Below are 15,405 nucleotides of genomic sequence, written 5' to 3'. Positions count from 1 at the left end.
ACACCAAACAAAACTGGGGAAGAAACATCTGGAGCAGCTTTTCTTCACTGAGCTGGGGTGATGCAAGGCTGTAGGATTTAAATACAAAGGGTCTCAACTTGCTGACAAATCCCCACGGCTGCAGCTGAGCTGATGTTTCCTCAGGTTCCTCACTGGTGCTTAAATTCCTTAAACTTCCTCACCTTTACTTAAATTTGGGGCTGGGAAGTGAAGATTTTCTGCTCTTGCCCCAGTGCCCAACCAGCACTTCAGAAGCAACTGTCTGACCCATCTTTAGAAATGTAAATACACTGTAAATACAGAGAATTCTTCCCCATAGTTAAGAGATCTCAATTCCTGTACAAAAATCTTGTCAAGACAAAAGTTTTTGGCAAGTTAAAAAGGAGAACGAGGTGTTTTGCTGCTGATACTAAAAACTGGGAAAGTTTTTGCCTTGTTTGGTTCAAATTGCTATTTTAATTCTTTCACCCTTAGCCTTTTCCCTGAACAGTTGTTATTTGGGTTGGTGTCTGGGCCCTTGAGGAGTTCAGTGCTTTACCTGCAGTGGTTCAGCACTGAGGATACTCGAGGTGTTCTTAAATCTCTGTCTGATCCTCAGTGCTGACCTTGGCTCCTTGTGACTTCCTGGGGTGCTTCAGGTGGAACTTTTCCCCTTCAGGATCACTTCCAAGTTACCTTTTTTTTGCTCAAACAAAGGAACCTTCACTACCCCCTGTTAGATAAAAACCAGGAGACGTGGCAGGCACATTTTTTGGAAAATGCTGCTGTGTGGGTGTGCATGGGGGAAAGTCAGAGAATGTAAAAAAAATAATAATACTAATGAGTGACAGAGTTAAAGTGTGTTGGTAATGCATGAATGGGAGAGCAGGAAATGGTTCACCTGGTGTGATGTGTTTGCTCAGGGAGGAGGAGATGTGTTCCATTCAGAGCAAATCCTGCTGGATGTTGGGAGTGCTTTGGATGAGCAAGGATGGGGAATTAGCCAGCTTGTGTATTCTGTATGTTTTCTTCCCTTTACACCTCCTTCATGAGGGCAGGGCAATGAAATTCTGCATTTTAGGTCTTTTAATTAATTGTAGAAGTATTCTAAATTGAGTGCAATTCCAATGCCCCTTCCTGGATTATTCCAATGCAGAATAAATGTAAGCTATGTGATGGGACAGCAGTCTCTGATTTTACAGGGAAAGAACTGGAAATCTTTGTTGTTCAAGGCTGTGAAGGGATTGTGAACTGTTGGGTCTGTACAAAGAAGTGCATTCAGAGTGTGTGAGCAGACCAACTGAAATATGTCACTTGGCAAAGCTCTCTGAAACATCTTTCCCTATCAGGAATTGGATTTGACAGGGATTGCCTCTGTAAATAATTGCTGTGCTTAAAAAAAAATCCCATCAAAACACAAAAACACAAAAACAAAACACAAAAAAAGGTCAAAACTTCCAGGTGTGACCAGTACAAAGATTATTTCTAGCTGAAAGGTTGAGGATTTTAGGACCTTTTGATTAATTACAGATCTGGGGAATAACCAACCATGTCCTGGAGGAAGCAACACTCACCCTCCTCTCAGCTTGTAACAATAGCTGGGTACAAGTTCAATGATTAGGCTTCCCAATTATATCCTATAATTGTCTGCAAATTCCCATTGAGGGATGTGAATGAACTTGCTGGGATGTTTATGCTGCTTAATTAAGGCTGTTGGTTAGGTGGGAAAGAAAAAAAACATTGGGTCAGGGTAAGTTGTGGGGGTCCTGGCTGGGATTGCCTGCTTGGGACGAGCCTGTAGTTATTCCAGCTCCTGCTTTAACCCCAGTTTTTGTCTGGCATTGCATAAGTGTGCAGGGAGATATGGATCCCAGCCACTGCCTTGTCTTTATCTCAGTTTTTAGATGAGGGTACTGGGGGGCACTGGGCTGACGTCGCTGCAGGTTGTCGGCCTGGCTTTTCTTTTGGCTTGTGACATGTAAAACAAACAGAGAATTAACTTTGGCTCTGTGCAGTGCTTAAATGCTGGCTGAGTGCTTTAATGGTTTCTTGTGAAGAGTCTGGATTCCTTGTGAATCTGGGTTTAAACTGACAAAACAGGGCAGCACGCTCAGCACCTGTTCTTGTCCAGAAAGAATTATAATTGGAATTGGATGCTCTGTACTAAGAAGGAGCTTCTGTACCCTCAGTAATTTGAGACTGTGTTTATTTCTCTGCCTCCTGGGCACCTTGAGGGGTGAAGGCTCTGAGGAAAATGATGTTTTGAAGGACCAACCAAAGGGTTGGAAAGAAAGTCCAGTTAGAATAGAATTCAGCAGAATGTTGAGATTAATTCTCTTCAGCATGTTTTTAAAGAACTCAGGGTGTGCATGGTTTTGGAGCACTCCAGAAAGAGAAATGTGATTTTAATCTTGTGTATCAAGTCAGAGATGCTCTTTTTTCCAAGGATGCCAAGAACTACTGCTCCATTGGAATTATAACTCAGGCAGTTTCAGCTTTTGCAGAGCTCAGCTCCCACACTGCAGTTGCTGATGCAGGTGCTGGCTGGGTGAACCACCAGGAATTGTGACCCTTCTCAGGAATTCTGCCTCGTTCATAGGCATAAGAGGATGGCAGTATTTAGCAAGATTGGTCTGATGAAGAGTTTATAACTTGCAAGGTCTTTTTAGTCTGTTCTCAGTGCAGTTTGAAGGCTCCTGGAGCTGCACATGTGGAACTCTGGTCACTCAGGACTGCCACACTTAAGCAATGCTGGTGTGTGGCCACACTGGAATTTCAGAGCCCTGATGTGATGAGCTGAGCCTGAGCTCAGCTTACAGCACAAGACTGATGGTTTTTAAGTCAGAGTTAGGGAGTTTAGGGAGCAGGTTTGTCAGAGATCAGAGCAAACACCTGCGAGCTGAGCAGCGACTGCAGTTCTTCCTTTCTGCTCCCTCCTGCTCCTCTCACTTCGGTCTGACCCCTGGGCACCATTCCTCATTTAGTGGTTTTTAAAATGTGAATTGTCTGGGGCAGGAAGGGAATAAGCTGGTCCCAGTGTGTTCATCAAAACAAAGCCTGTTGGACTGTAGGCTGTGAGGAGGGCAAGGTTCATAGGGCAAGAGAGCAGGCAGGTTTGGAGTTGTGTAGCCATAATTTCCAGCCCAATTTTTGATGTTTTTCTCTGGTTTTGTAGCTGTGGGAGTTGGATTATGCTGAGAGCACACAGCATTATTGCACTGCAGGGCTCTAACCCCATGAGCAGGGATCTCAGGGCAGGAGATTGGGCTCTCACAGATGCTCCTTCCCTGTGAGAGGAGGAGTTGGGTGCTGCAATGTGACACTCTCACATGGCACTTTGATGACACAAAATGGGGCTGTTTGCTGGCTGATTTTCCCCCAATAATGTGAAGAGCTCAGGTCTGACACTGGGTGTTCCAGGGATGGATTATTTGGGGTCTGTGGCAGAGCTACTGAGCTTGGCAGTGTTGCTTCTGATAACGTGAGAGACCATCAGCTTCTGAGTTGTTTGCTCTGAAATATCTGCAGTAACTGAGAGTTCACTCAGCAACCTGCAGCAAAAAAGTCAAGTTCCAGCTCTCTTGCACTGACCTGGGCACTGGGAAATCCCTCACACAGAGGCTCCAGACAAACTCTGTTGTATCAGCAGCGTTTTGTGATTGATAAAGTACATAAAGAATGTTTGCACTCGAAGGTGGGCTTGATTAGAAAATCTCAGGAATTGTGCAGGAAGCCTTATCCCTGTGTGTTGGTTTCCCAGGAGTAAGGCATGTGCAATTCCACAGACATCACAGAATAACAAAGCATTTTTCTGTTTCCATTTTCAGCTTCATTAAGCACATCCATGTTGCGTTATGGCACTGCAAGGATTTTAATACTTCATGAGCAATGAAAGGCTTCATTAAAATTTGAGTATCAGACAAATGTTCTTCTTGTCTTTTCTGTGAAGACTATCCAATTATATTCTCTGGGTAGTGCAAACATAGAGCAGTGATTTAATGAAATGAACAGGACTGGTTTTTTCTGGTCTTGGGTCTTTTCTGAATGTTGTCTTTCTGAAGTCAGGCTGATCACACTGATATGTTTACACAGCTTCAGTTTGGGATGGAGGAGTCCAAGAGCTCCCTCTGAGTACCCCTCAAAAGCTCCCACAAGCCAGAGAGGAAATGGAGCTCCTCACTGTGATGTCTGAGTGTCTGAAAGTCTCGCCCAGTGGAGCCTTAACAGGGCTTAAAGGAATAAAGCTTTTGTTTTAAAGCAGTACTTGAAGTGAAGCCTTTAAAGCTCAATAAACTATTTCTCTGATCATTCAATTCTGTGGATTTTAGGCTCTGGGAATCTGAGCACTGTTTCTGGCAAGGGGAGCATAGCACACTGGACAGTCTTACCTGGAGACTTGAGGATAAAGCAATTTGTGCAGAAACTGGTGCATTATTTGAAACAACTTCACTTCATCAGCATCTCTACAATTAATAAATTAGCAAAATAAATGCCATATGTAGATTTTCTTCAGGCTTCTCTTCCACACTCCAATAACCTTATCTCCAGAGCTGCTTAAATAATTCGAGTAGTGTTTGGCTGCTCTCTCAGTGCTTGGATATCGAGTTTCTAGTCCACAAAACCAGTCCATTCGAACTGGGTATCTGCATCGAGCGTCACTTTTTGTTCTGAAAAATAGGAAATGTTCTTCTTTGAGCCTGTACAGTGTGTGAATTTGGTGGGTGTGATAAGAAAAACGTCCCCGTGTTTTGCATGGCTGCGGCGGCGAGAGAAGGAGCAGCCGCGTGACGCTTCTCACCCGTCAGCACCAGGGAAGAGCCTGTTGTTTTTCCACATGCTCTAATCTGTGATAACAAAAAGAACTTTCAGATTGTGTTTTTCAAACACTCTGTGGGTCTCTCAGTGCTCAGATTTGCCAGTGACTCTCTCTGCTGTGGGAACACGTCCGTCCACCCAGAGCCTGATTTGATGTGGCTCTGGTTCAAACCCAGTGCTGGAGGAGGCTGAGCAGGACTCAATAACCAGCTGGAACCAAGGGTTTTGCTCTGCTCTGGGTGTTGTGCAGAGGGTTGAGTGCTGCATATGGACTGGGATACTGCCAGTCTCTCCTGGCACTGACAGCTTTTGGGCCCCGCTTTGTGACTTCCATAAATCTCGGGCAGGAACTGCTTCGAGGCAAAATTTAACTTGAGGATGGATTTAGACAAAGAGCCATCAGAAATGGCTTAGGTAGAGTATTTGAGGTGGCCTTGGACAGGTGGATGGACTGAGTGGCATCTCCAGAACTCCTTGGGGTCCCTTCCATGGGCAGATTGATTCCAGTGCCAGCAGCTCTGAGCTGAGACTTGAAAGGCATTGGGTGAAGAAAAAGACTCTTTGTCCCTGCTGAAACTGATATGGCTTCAGGTTATTTGTTGAGGAGAGTCCAATCTCTTTCTTGCTAGGTAATGCTGGTTTGTGTCATTTTTTTCCCCTCTCTCCCTTGTGAGGTGATTTCCACCCCTTACCCCATGAGGGATCTGCAGGTGTGTGCCTGTGGCATCAATTAGAGAGCTCTGAATAATCCTAATTGCTCTGCAGTGGACAATGCTGATGGCAGCTGGTGATTAGACCATATCTGAGTCCTGTGCTGATAAAGTGAAGGTTTTTAGCACCTTGGCACATGCCTGCAGGGGTGGGGGATGGCAGCAGATCCTGTTCCTCCCGATGGCCCAGTGCAGCTTCACTGATGGATAATGGGATTTTCACTACTCCTGCACTTCCCTGTGACCTCAGTGACATTCAGTTTTATTTTAAGAGCTTACCATGCTGTGAAATAAAGCAGAATTTTCACAATTCTGACCACTGACAGTTTGAGCTGTTAACTATTGTGGAAGGAGGACTGAGAATCCAAGATCTCCCCTGAGCTGAGTGTAACTTGGGATAATTCAGTTCCCTTGTTGTTGGCCTTGTTGAGATGGCACAACTAGTTTGGCATTAAATGCCTCCAGATTACAACTTTCTCTTGCATAATTTACAAGGAGAGATAGATTAATGGCCTCCAAGGGTGGCTTGTGCAATGCAGTTACTGGGTTTTGTACTCATCTCCAGTCGTTTGGTTTTCCTCAGGGTTGTGTTTGTGTGACTTTTGGTCATTTTTATCATTTCTCATTTGGCATCTGAGTTAGAGCAGCAGAAGGATGTGGCACAGTCACAAAAAAACTCCTGGGATGAGTGTGTTTGTAAGGAGATGCTGTTAAGCCAGTGGATATTTGGGAAGAAGCAAGCTGGATAATTTGTGCCACATGCTCGTATACAGTGAATTACTCGAAAATGGGCATTGCTGGTATGCCAAGGATGATGAGGGCGAGTAGTAAATAAAAATACATTGCACATTGCTTGGCTCTGCAGGCAAACAGTATCTATTTCAGTGCTGCTGAGGAAATTCTTACACCTTGAAATAAACCATGGCAAGCGTGAGTGGAGCTTTGGGCAAACAGGGGAGGCTGTGCAGAGGAATGGGCAGGAGCTGAGGAGGCCACAACCACTCCAAGAGCTGAGAGAATTTTATGAGGGTGCACAGAATTGATGGATTTGATACTGGTTAACAAGATACTGCATCCATTTCTCCTTTCCACAGTTCAGATAAGGGTTTGGAAAAAATTACTGTAGGCTCAGGGAAAAGTGAAGTGACACCTGGGAGGTGGATGAAGGCACAGTGCAGTGTGGAGCTCCGTGTGGGGAATCAGTGCCTGGATTTGGGCAGCTTTCTAAGAGACTGTGCACTGAACAGTTTGTGCACCCAGGAAAATAAAATAAATCTGTGTGGTAAAGCCACTTAGCTCTGCTTCCCAGGAAAATCCACTTTTCTTGTCAAAACTGGCCTTCATGTAATGCTTTGCCTTTCTCTCCTCATCCTCTCTGGAAGGTGAGGCAGGAAGGGGGATCTGGAGCAAGAAAGGAGGATTTGGAGTGAGTCCCCTTCCTTTTCCCTCTCTGTTTGTTTTCAGTCTCGTCACCCTCAAACACAAATTCAGTTTCAGTATCGATGTTTACAATTCATGACTGCGTCGTGAAATCTGCCCAGATTAAAATCTTAACCTCTGCCTGACATTTCTGTGTAGATCATTAGTTATCAGCATAATCTCCTTGTGGTTAATCTTATACTTCCGTCCATCCCATTGCCTTTCTCAGTTATGGACAGCTCCATTCTTGCTGTAAACTCTGCCTCTGTTTTGGTGTAGATTTGTTGTTTTCTGTGTCTGGATTACGTTTATGTAACGTATCTAAAATTCCATCTTTCCTCATCCCCACGTGTCAGCATAGCTTTCGTTCTTTCATGCCTTGTTTACTACAACATCCTTTGCTTGGCCTTGAGGAGAGGAATCTTGTCCCTCCCTTATCTCTGAAGAAAGCAGAGCTTGGACGTTTTGCCTCATGCCTTGATCGTATCATCGCTCCTCATTTTCAGGATGGGATTTGTAGGTAAAAGCAATAACCTGTGTTTGGAAAAATCACATGGACCTTGGTCTTAAACCATCACCAAGTCTCTGTGTGTATCTCCCTTTGTCTCTGTTTCTCACATATCAGCTCCTAGAATTACAGAATTGTGGAATATCCTGAGCTGGAAGGGACCCACAAGGACCATCACTTATTTTTAGGACATGGCAGGAACCATTTTCCTGTGATTTGGGGTTGCAGTTTTGAGTGAGCAGGTTTGGGAGGAGCAGGTTAAAGTGAACAGGGATGTTTACAAGATGCTGTACATTGAAGAGTAATAAATAGTTAAATATTAACATGAAGTTTTCATGAGGCTCCCAGGTGGCATCAACCGTTGGATGATAACACCAAATCCTTGGGTTGTAATAAAGATTGAAATTTAACAAACCATAAACAACAAAAAAACAACCTTATTGTTGTGAGTAACATTACAATCAAAGCTTTACAGGGAAATGCCCCAAAATAACATTAAAGATCCTTGGTCTTGGTCTAAATTACATGTTGTCTTTTCTGCTGTACAGAATGAAGTACAATATTTTGCCTGAAGTTGTGGTGTCAGTTTTTTGGGGCTGGCAAATTGAAAAAAACCAGCTGCCAAGCAGAGGTGGGTGGTTATTTCTGATCCCTTACACTAAGCTCCCATGTAATTTTGAACACAAAGTACAAGGAGCAGGCTTGACCTGCTTGCCAGAGAATGGCACAACAGCACTGTTGTAGGCACTGGGTAAAGTATTTACAGCTCCTGGTCGCTATCCTGGTGTGCACTTTGTGACACTTGTCCCACCTTTAACAGTTGCTGCTGTGTTTTCAAATCAAACTCTGTGTTTTGGTAATTTGGGTTTGATGGCCAACAGCTTTGCTTGATTTCTGCAAGTTGTTTGTTCCTGCGTGGGGAATCAGCTGAAAGGTGCCAGGAGAATGAAAACAGACCTAGTCTTGAGTTTTTATTTCTTTATTAATTAATTTTTTTTTTCAGCGTGAGCTGCTTTGCTCTGTAAGTCCAGTTCACAGGGGGTTTGCAGCCATGGTGTGAGCACCACTGCTTAAAATGCACAAAAGGAAAAGGTTTCTTTGATCTTTGTTCTGTCTGGGCAATATTAGGGATACTTGGGTGGGAAACATTCAGTTCTTTGTGTAAATAGTTGGGGTGACAGAGGAGAGCGGGAGTGAAAACCTTCAAGGAAGAGAAACAAAAAGGTCTGAAACATCCATGATGACAGAGCCTGTCCAGAGGGTTCAGGTGGAAGATGAGGACCTTCCATAGCTGAGGTTTGGAGCCCAAGAAATCCTGTCTCCAAAAGTAAGAGATGATATTGGGCTATCAAACTCCATCCAAGGGATCAGAATTTGCACAGGACTTTGCACACCTGGGCCCTGCCTTGTCCCTCAGCCTGGAGCTGGAGAAGCTCGTTTGCAAAGGTTGTCACTTCCTAAGAAGGTAAAGAACAAGTGACCAAAGGCATCATGAGTCCATTGAGGTTGATGACTCCTACAGGCTTCACCATACTGAGGTGACTTACATATATTTTATATATTACATAAGCCAAGTGTGTGCGTGTACGCATGTGTGAGCTCTTGCCACCTTTCCCATATTGCTTGTCATAACTCACATAGGAGTAAATGCGTATTTCCAGAGAAATGCCCCACAGCAGGTGTAGTGCAGAAGATAATGAGCTGCTCCTCAGTTTAAACAGCAGAAGGTTGGCACAGAGGAGGCTGTTTCTGGAGAGATCTCCTGTTATCTGCCCCTTTCCTCTGTAAACAACCCAGCTCAACCTTTCCCGTATCTCCATTCAACAACTTCTTCCACACACTTCTGCTATCATGGCAGGACAAGGTGGCACACAGCTCCAAACTCTTCTATCTTGTCTAAACTCCCATTGCTGATCCTCACAGGTCCAGCATCCCTGTGGGCTCTGCCTGTTCCTGGTGGGAAGCGGCCGAACCCCGGCCCTGGTTTGGAATATTTGAGACATTCCGTGTAGCTCCAGTTGAGCACGTAATTTGTGCAAGGGCTTGGGAGGAGAAACAGGTTTTTTTTTTTTCTTGTCCTTACTGATAGATGAGATAAGAGGTGTAATGTTGTCCTGAGAAATGTCAATGGGAAGAGTTTCCTTGACGTTGTAGTAAGTGTGTTGTTTTTGGAAGTCACTGTCCATGGGAAGGGAGGCACCTGCAGTTAATTTTATCTGTTCCTGTGTAAATACAGACCTCCTAACATTCCCAGCTCACAGTTCAGAGGGGTCATGGCATTATGTACTGTAATATCTTATTTTATAAATAACACTATTTTAGTGCTGATTGTAAAATCTCGGATTTATTTGGCACTTGCTCCTTCCCGAGCTGGTGCTGAGAACTGCAGCCCTTTGTTGTGGGTTACAGCACTTGAGTCCATGCCTTTTGGAAGGGTTGTTGCTCGGTTGTCTTTGGGGAAAAGGGAGGGATGAGTGTTGTTACAGCAGCTGAGCTCTGGGAAGAGGTGACATCAAATTTGCTTGAGCATCTCGTGATTATTTCCTGAGTTTTGCTTGTCTGCTCTGGCCAACACCGGGCGTTGCCAGCAGGATTTTGGTATCACTGTGTTAACTTATGTCTTGTTCTCTTTTACTTCATTTATTTTGTAGGCTCAGGAAGGGCTGGGGGAGCTGTTGTTGTTTGTCACCAAGGCGATCAAAAGTCCTTGTGCTTTTTACAGTCCACTGGAGCTCTCCAGCCCTGTCCCTCCCAGGCACGTTTCTGCTGCTGGTGGCTTTGGGGTTTAGGTTTCTGCATCTCTGGCCTCTGTGACATGAAGAAATAATTGAAGGAATAAGCCACAGTGCAGTGGGGCTTGCAGTTATGTTGGTTTTCTTGCAGCAATCCTCTGTCCACCAACTGTACTGTGGGTTTTGGTTTTATTTTTTACTTAGTCTTCACCAGACACAGTTTTGCTTAATTTAATAGCTGTTTTCAGCCTTATGATACATTAGTGCTCTGGGATTAGGTGTTGTCTTGACGTGTTCAGATCAAATAAATGCTCACAAGAAGATGGGTGATCGTGAGTGAGAAAATTAAGAATCAGTTTAGGGATAAAAATTATGTTTGTAGAAGAAATGGCACTTGACAAGTGACTGAATTAGGGGTCTTCTTGACTGGAAGAGAATGAGTAAAGAGCAAAACAATCAAGTAAAAAATACTGTGTATGTACAGCAGGCTTTCATACATGATTTTAGAAGGAGTAAGACCCATATGGATTTCCATGGCAGCGATGCTGCTCAGCACTTGCAGCAGGAAGCAAGCCCAGGCTCTGTAGTACTAAATTAAGATCACATGCTTGCAACACACTGAGGAGTTACTGCCGGGGTGATTAGTCCTTGGGTTTCCTTTTTTTTTTTTCCCTTTCCTTGTTGGTTTTGTTTTTGTTTAGAACCACAAGAGCCCATTGCTGCGGAGGTCACTGCCGTTAGGAAATGAAATTACAGTTCCCTCTGCAGCCGTAACTCAAGGAGGACTCTGTGTGCACGGGGATAAATTTATATGTCACATCTCGCAGCCATTTACAGTAAGCGGGGAAGAAAAGCCACGGGGACGTTTCTGTGGGGCTCTGGCTTTGTCTCCTGTGGTGTGGCTGTTGTCTAAAGTGACACCAGCCCAGCCCTGGCACCAGGGCAGCCAAAACAAGCCATCTTCAGCCACGGCAACTCCGGCTCCGCGCCTTCCCCTCCCGCCTGCAAATAACCCACGCCAGTTAAACCCACGGCAGCCCTTCAGCTGCGTTAAATGGCATTAAATTGCACGAGGCTGATGAGGTTTTTGGGTGGTGGTGGTGGTGGGAGGCCGGGGCTGGCCGGGGAGCTGGCAGGGTTAAGGCTGTTTGCCTTGTGCAGATAGCGGGCGGTTGGGTTGGATGCCTCCCCTGCGCAGGCAGCAAATGCATTGGCTGAGGTTGAGGGCGGTTCTCCTGCCGCAGTTGTTTTGTGTCCTGGACTCCGTTGGATCTGGAGCCTCCTAATTGCCTTGTCTGTAATCAAAACAGGGTTTGTGTAAGGCAGGGCAGAGGAGCTGATGGTGCTGAGGAGAGTTTGCTGCTCGCCGCCGGCTCGGCCGCTGGACCCTGGACACCTGTGGTGGCCAAGGGGACCCACGGTGGCCCAGGCTGCCTCCACTGACCCCCATCCACACACATGGGGCTTGTTATTGCACTCGAAAAAGATCACCTTTATTCACAACAAATCACTCCCAAACCCATGTGGTGCCTGGACAGCACACGTGTGCCATCGTGATGTTCGTGTGTGTGGTTTAGAATTTGTCCTTAATGTACCGTGTTCCTCTTACCCAACCCAAACCTGGGTGAACACCCACTTCAGCTCACCCAGGATCTTGCTATTAAAACCCACCCAGTGGCAGAGAATCCCAAAGGAGCAGCAAAACTTATCCTGAATGGTGTTTTCCCCCCTCTTTTTTTGGACAATTCACCATTTTATTAACAGAAAACCACAAAAATACCTAACACCAAAGTTTTTAGCAGCTGAATGCTTAATTGACTTGCATGTCAAATACTGATCTCCTGGTTACCTGTGCTGGCTCGGGAATGTGTTTACAACCTCGGTGTGTTTTGTTTCCACCTGGAGCACCACGGGGAAATGGTGAAACACGGCAGCGATCCGGAGGTAGAAATTCCTTTGCGCTGACTCCGCGGCCGCCTGTCCCCCCCAGCTGGGCCTCAGCAGCACCAAGAAATGTCCGTTTGAATCTCTAATCAGAAAGGTTTGGAAGAGGCATTGTTTCCTCAGTGTCGGGAGCCACGCTAGCAGCGAGTTAAATATTTATTCACCCCTTGAACAACAGGTTTGAGCCTCTCTGTCGCTGCGTTTCTCGCCGGGTTTGTTAATGTCAGGCTCTTTGTCAGCTTTGGGACAGGGGTTTTGAGCACCCAGTTCCTCCAGATGTGGCTGTGCTGGGCAGCTTTGTCCTGGTGCTGGTGCTGAACCCATGGCCCTGCAGCAGCTTTTGGGGTGCCCCTATTGAATCACTGTTCTTTGTCCTCTTGGGTTTGTGGAGTTCCCTTCGGATTTTCTGGGAAGAATGGGGGGAGTTGATTTTTCCCCAGTGCCAATTGTCCAGTGTCCCATGTCTGAGCCTCCCCTGAGCCTCCCCACAGGCCAGAGCTCCCAGAAGGGCCACCTTAGAGCCACGGGATATCCGGGATATCCCTCAATATCCGGATATTGAGGGACCCACAAAGATCATTGAGTACAGACCCCCCAACAAGCCCACCCTGAGCATCCCTGAGAGCGCTGTCCAAACGCTCCTGGAGCTCTGGCAGCCTTGGGGCTGGGCCCATTCACTGGGGAGCCAATTTTTTTGTGCAAAAAGGCAAATCTCTGTGGGCCGTGGCAATTATTGGGGTCGCAGACCTCTGTGGTGAAGGGTTATGAGGTGCACAAATTTATTCAGTGTTGACCTGCAGTGAAAGCACAACGTGGCAGCAAAAAACCCAAACAAAACCCGTATTTCTGGCCCATCTGAGTCACATAACCTGGAGTAACAGTTGTAAGAAGTCGTAGTGAAGATATTCTGGAGAGGTTTTACACGACTTGAGGTGCTCTCTAGCATGCAGACTTTGATAATGTCATGACATCTGTTCAGGATCTTGGATAATGAGGATTTGCACAAAATGGTGATTGACAATTTCTGGTCTCGAGTGCTTAATGGAAAAAGAGCTGTTGCCTTGGGTGCTTTGCTTTCTTTGAGCTGTCTTTGAGACATCAAAAGCTCGGGGAACAGGAAAAAGAGAAACGTTAAGAACGGTTTAAAAATAGTTTAATTGTATCTTCTGAAAACCTTTAGAGAGGAGACTTGAGGCGGTTTCTGCCCTGTGAATACTTGCAGCTGAGTTCAAAATGTGTAAATAAGCACAGGGCTTTGAAGATTAGTTTCCATAACAAATTAAATAAAAATATTGTGTGACAGAATGTTAAGTAGGTGCCATGTGTCACCGGGTGCTTTGCATGAGGGCCGGCTTTTCCCCATTACCTGTCTGCTCCTTGGAAAATAAATGCTGTCTTTTGGATACTTTAAACTTTGTAGTTCATGAGCATGATTAGTAAGTTTGATACTGTTTTTGGACTAAATTCTGGAATTTTCTGTTGGAAATATTTCTAAGAAACTGCAGCCAAGACACCTGTTGTTAGACTATGCTCATCTATGGCCTGGTAAGGAATGTATAACCATTTAAAACATCCATGTATAACCTGACTTTTAAAACAAGCTTCCCATTTTATATTTAGTCTAATGCAAGGTGTTACCTGCAGGTTGCTGCTGTTTGGCTGTTACATTTTAATCAAGTACTGTTTGTGACAGGTTCACAACATAAGAGCTATTGCTAGAAAAGGGCAAAAAGTTGGTCAGCCTGCAAGGAAATGCATTTGAAACACATTCCTGTGCTTTTTGTAATGGATGTGTGATGCACACAGAAAACACCTGCAGTGAAGGACTAACATGGAAGCAAGTAAGATATTTGAGATTAAATTGTCCTTGTGGTAGAATTTCAGCTTTATCCGTTTCATATTTCTTCAAGGGATTTATCAGGCTGGAGCAGACCAGAGGTTGCTCATCTTTACTACTTCATCCACTGCTGCTTATTCCAAGAATGGCATTAACAGCTTTAACACACTTAATTCTACAATCTCCTAACATGGGGCAGTGAGGGATTTTCTTCCTAACACAGCTGGGGATTGGATCATCCAAACATGTTGTGCTGTGGATCCCACATGCTGCTCCTTTGCCTGGGTAACACTAAACCACGTTCCACTGCTGGTCTGCTCAGGTGCCTTAACCAGAAATTAGAGAGACATTTCACCTCTGGACATGGCTGTGTCAGGACCTCCCCAGATAAAGCTGCTCCTGCCTGAGCACTGAGTATTGGACAGAAAGCTGGGGAAATGTTGAGGCAGGTGGTGTTAATTCAGAATTTATTGTTGTCTCCCTTCATCAAGGGGGGCTCAGGAGGGCATGAGGAGCTGTTCAGGTGTTCTCTCAGACAGAACTTTGGTTTGGTGAGGACAAGGGGATGTCTTGATCTGTGTCTTGACAAGTCACAGCTGGATTCTCAAAGGCTGTGAGGATAAGTCCAGGTGCCTGTCCCCCATCTAAAGCCCTTCTCCCTGCTCCTGAAGCCCTGCTTAGTGCTGGTGTTGGCTCTTGGAGTGCTGATTTCAGCTCTGTTCTCTTTCCTGACACGGAGTTCTGTGCTGTGTTCTGGGCTACAGAGTTGGATTTAATCATTTCAGCCACGTTTGAACCTCTCAGACTGAGGGGCAGGACTGACCTTCCCCCTGGAGCTTCCCTGGCTTTGTTCATCCTGCCCTCCTCCTTCTCCCTGAGTTACTCACAGTGTTTGCTTTTGAGTTCAAAGCCCAAACCGCTCGTTAAAGGTGTTGTGGGGCATTAAGTAATGAGTAATTAAAAAGAAAACCATAAAAACCTCAAGCAATAACACTCGTGGGTGCTCTTCTTTGTGGACTTGTTGGGAGAATCACTGAAGAGCTCATGTTGGTGCCAGGGCTTCCTCCAGGAAACCAGGGACAGGGTGATAGACAGATGGGAAGCAAATCCTGATAAAGCTGAAGGGTTGTGTAAAAGTGCTGTTAGACACGTGTTATTTGCAGTACTGCTGTAGGAAACTTCAGCTTTTCTAAACTGAGAAACAAGAATCTTCTGGCTGAAACTGGCTGGGAAGCTCCTGGTGTGGAGTCTCATCACTCCTGAGCTTCAGAAATAACAGCAAAGTCACCAGGGCTCTCCTGGAGCCTCTTAGTGCCAGACCCAGGGAACAGGAAAACTCACTTTTCTTCTTTTGAAGATGAGCATTGATGAGTCGTGAGGATGAATGATAAGACTTCTCAGAAGTGGTCTTAAAATGTGGAATTTACACTGAGAGGTGGAGATGAGGCAGAATTTGCCCTG

General features: G+C 45.4%; 1 protein-coding gene across 1 annotated transcript in view; it reads left to right on the top strand.

Moving 5' to 3' along the window:
• The window catches only part of INSR (insulin receptor), a 46,463-nt gene that overhangs the window by 6,443 nt on the left and 24,615 nt on the right, over nt 1–15,405 (top strand). The gene's annotated exons all lie outside the window — the stretch shown is intronic.

This window comes from Parus major, chromosome 28, assembly GCF_001522545.3.
Source record: "Parus major isolate Abel chromosome 28, Parus_major1.1, whole genome shotgun sequence".
Lineage (NCBI taxonomy): Eukaryota > Metazoa > Chordata > Aves > Passeriformes > Paridae > Parus > Parus major.
The sequence above is the reverse complement of the archived record's forward strand: the minus strand, read 5'-3'. Positions and strand labels throughout refer to the sequence as shown.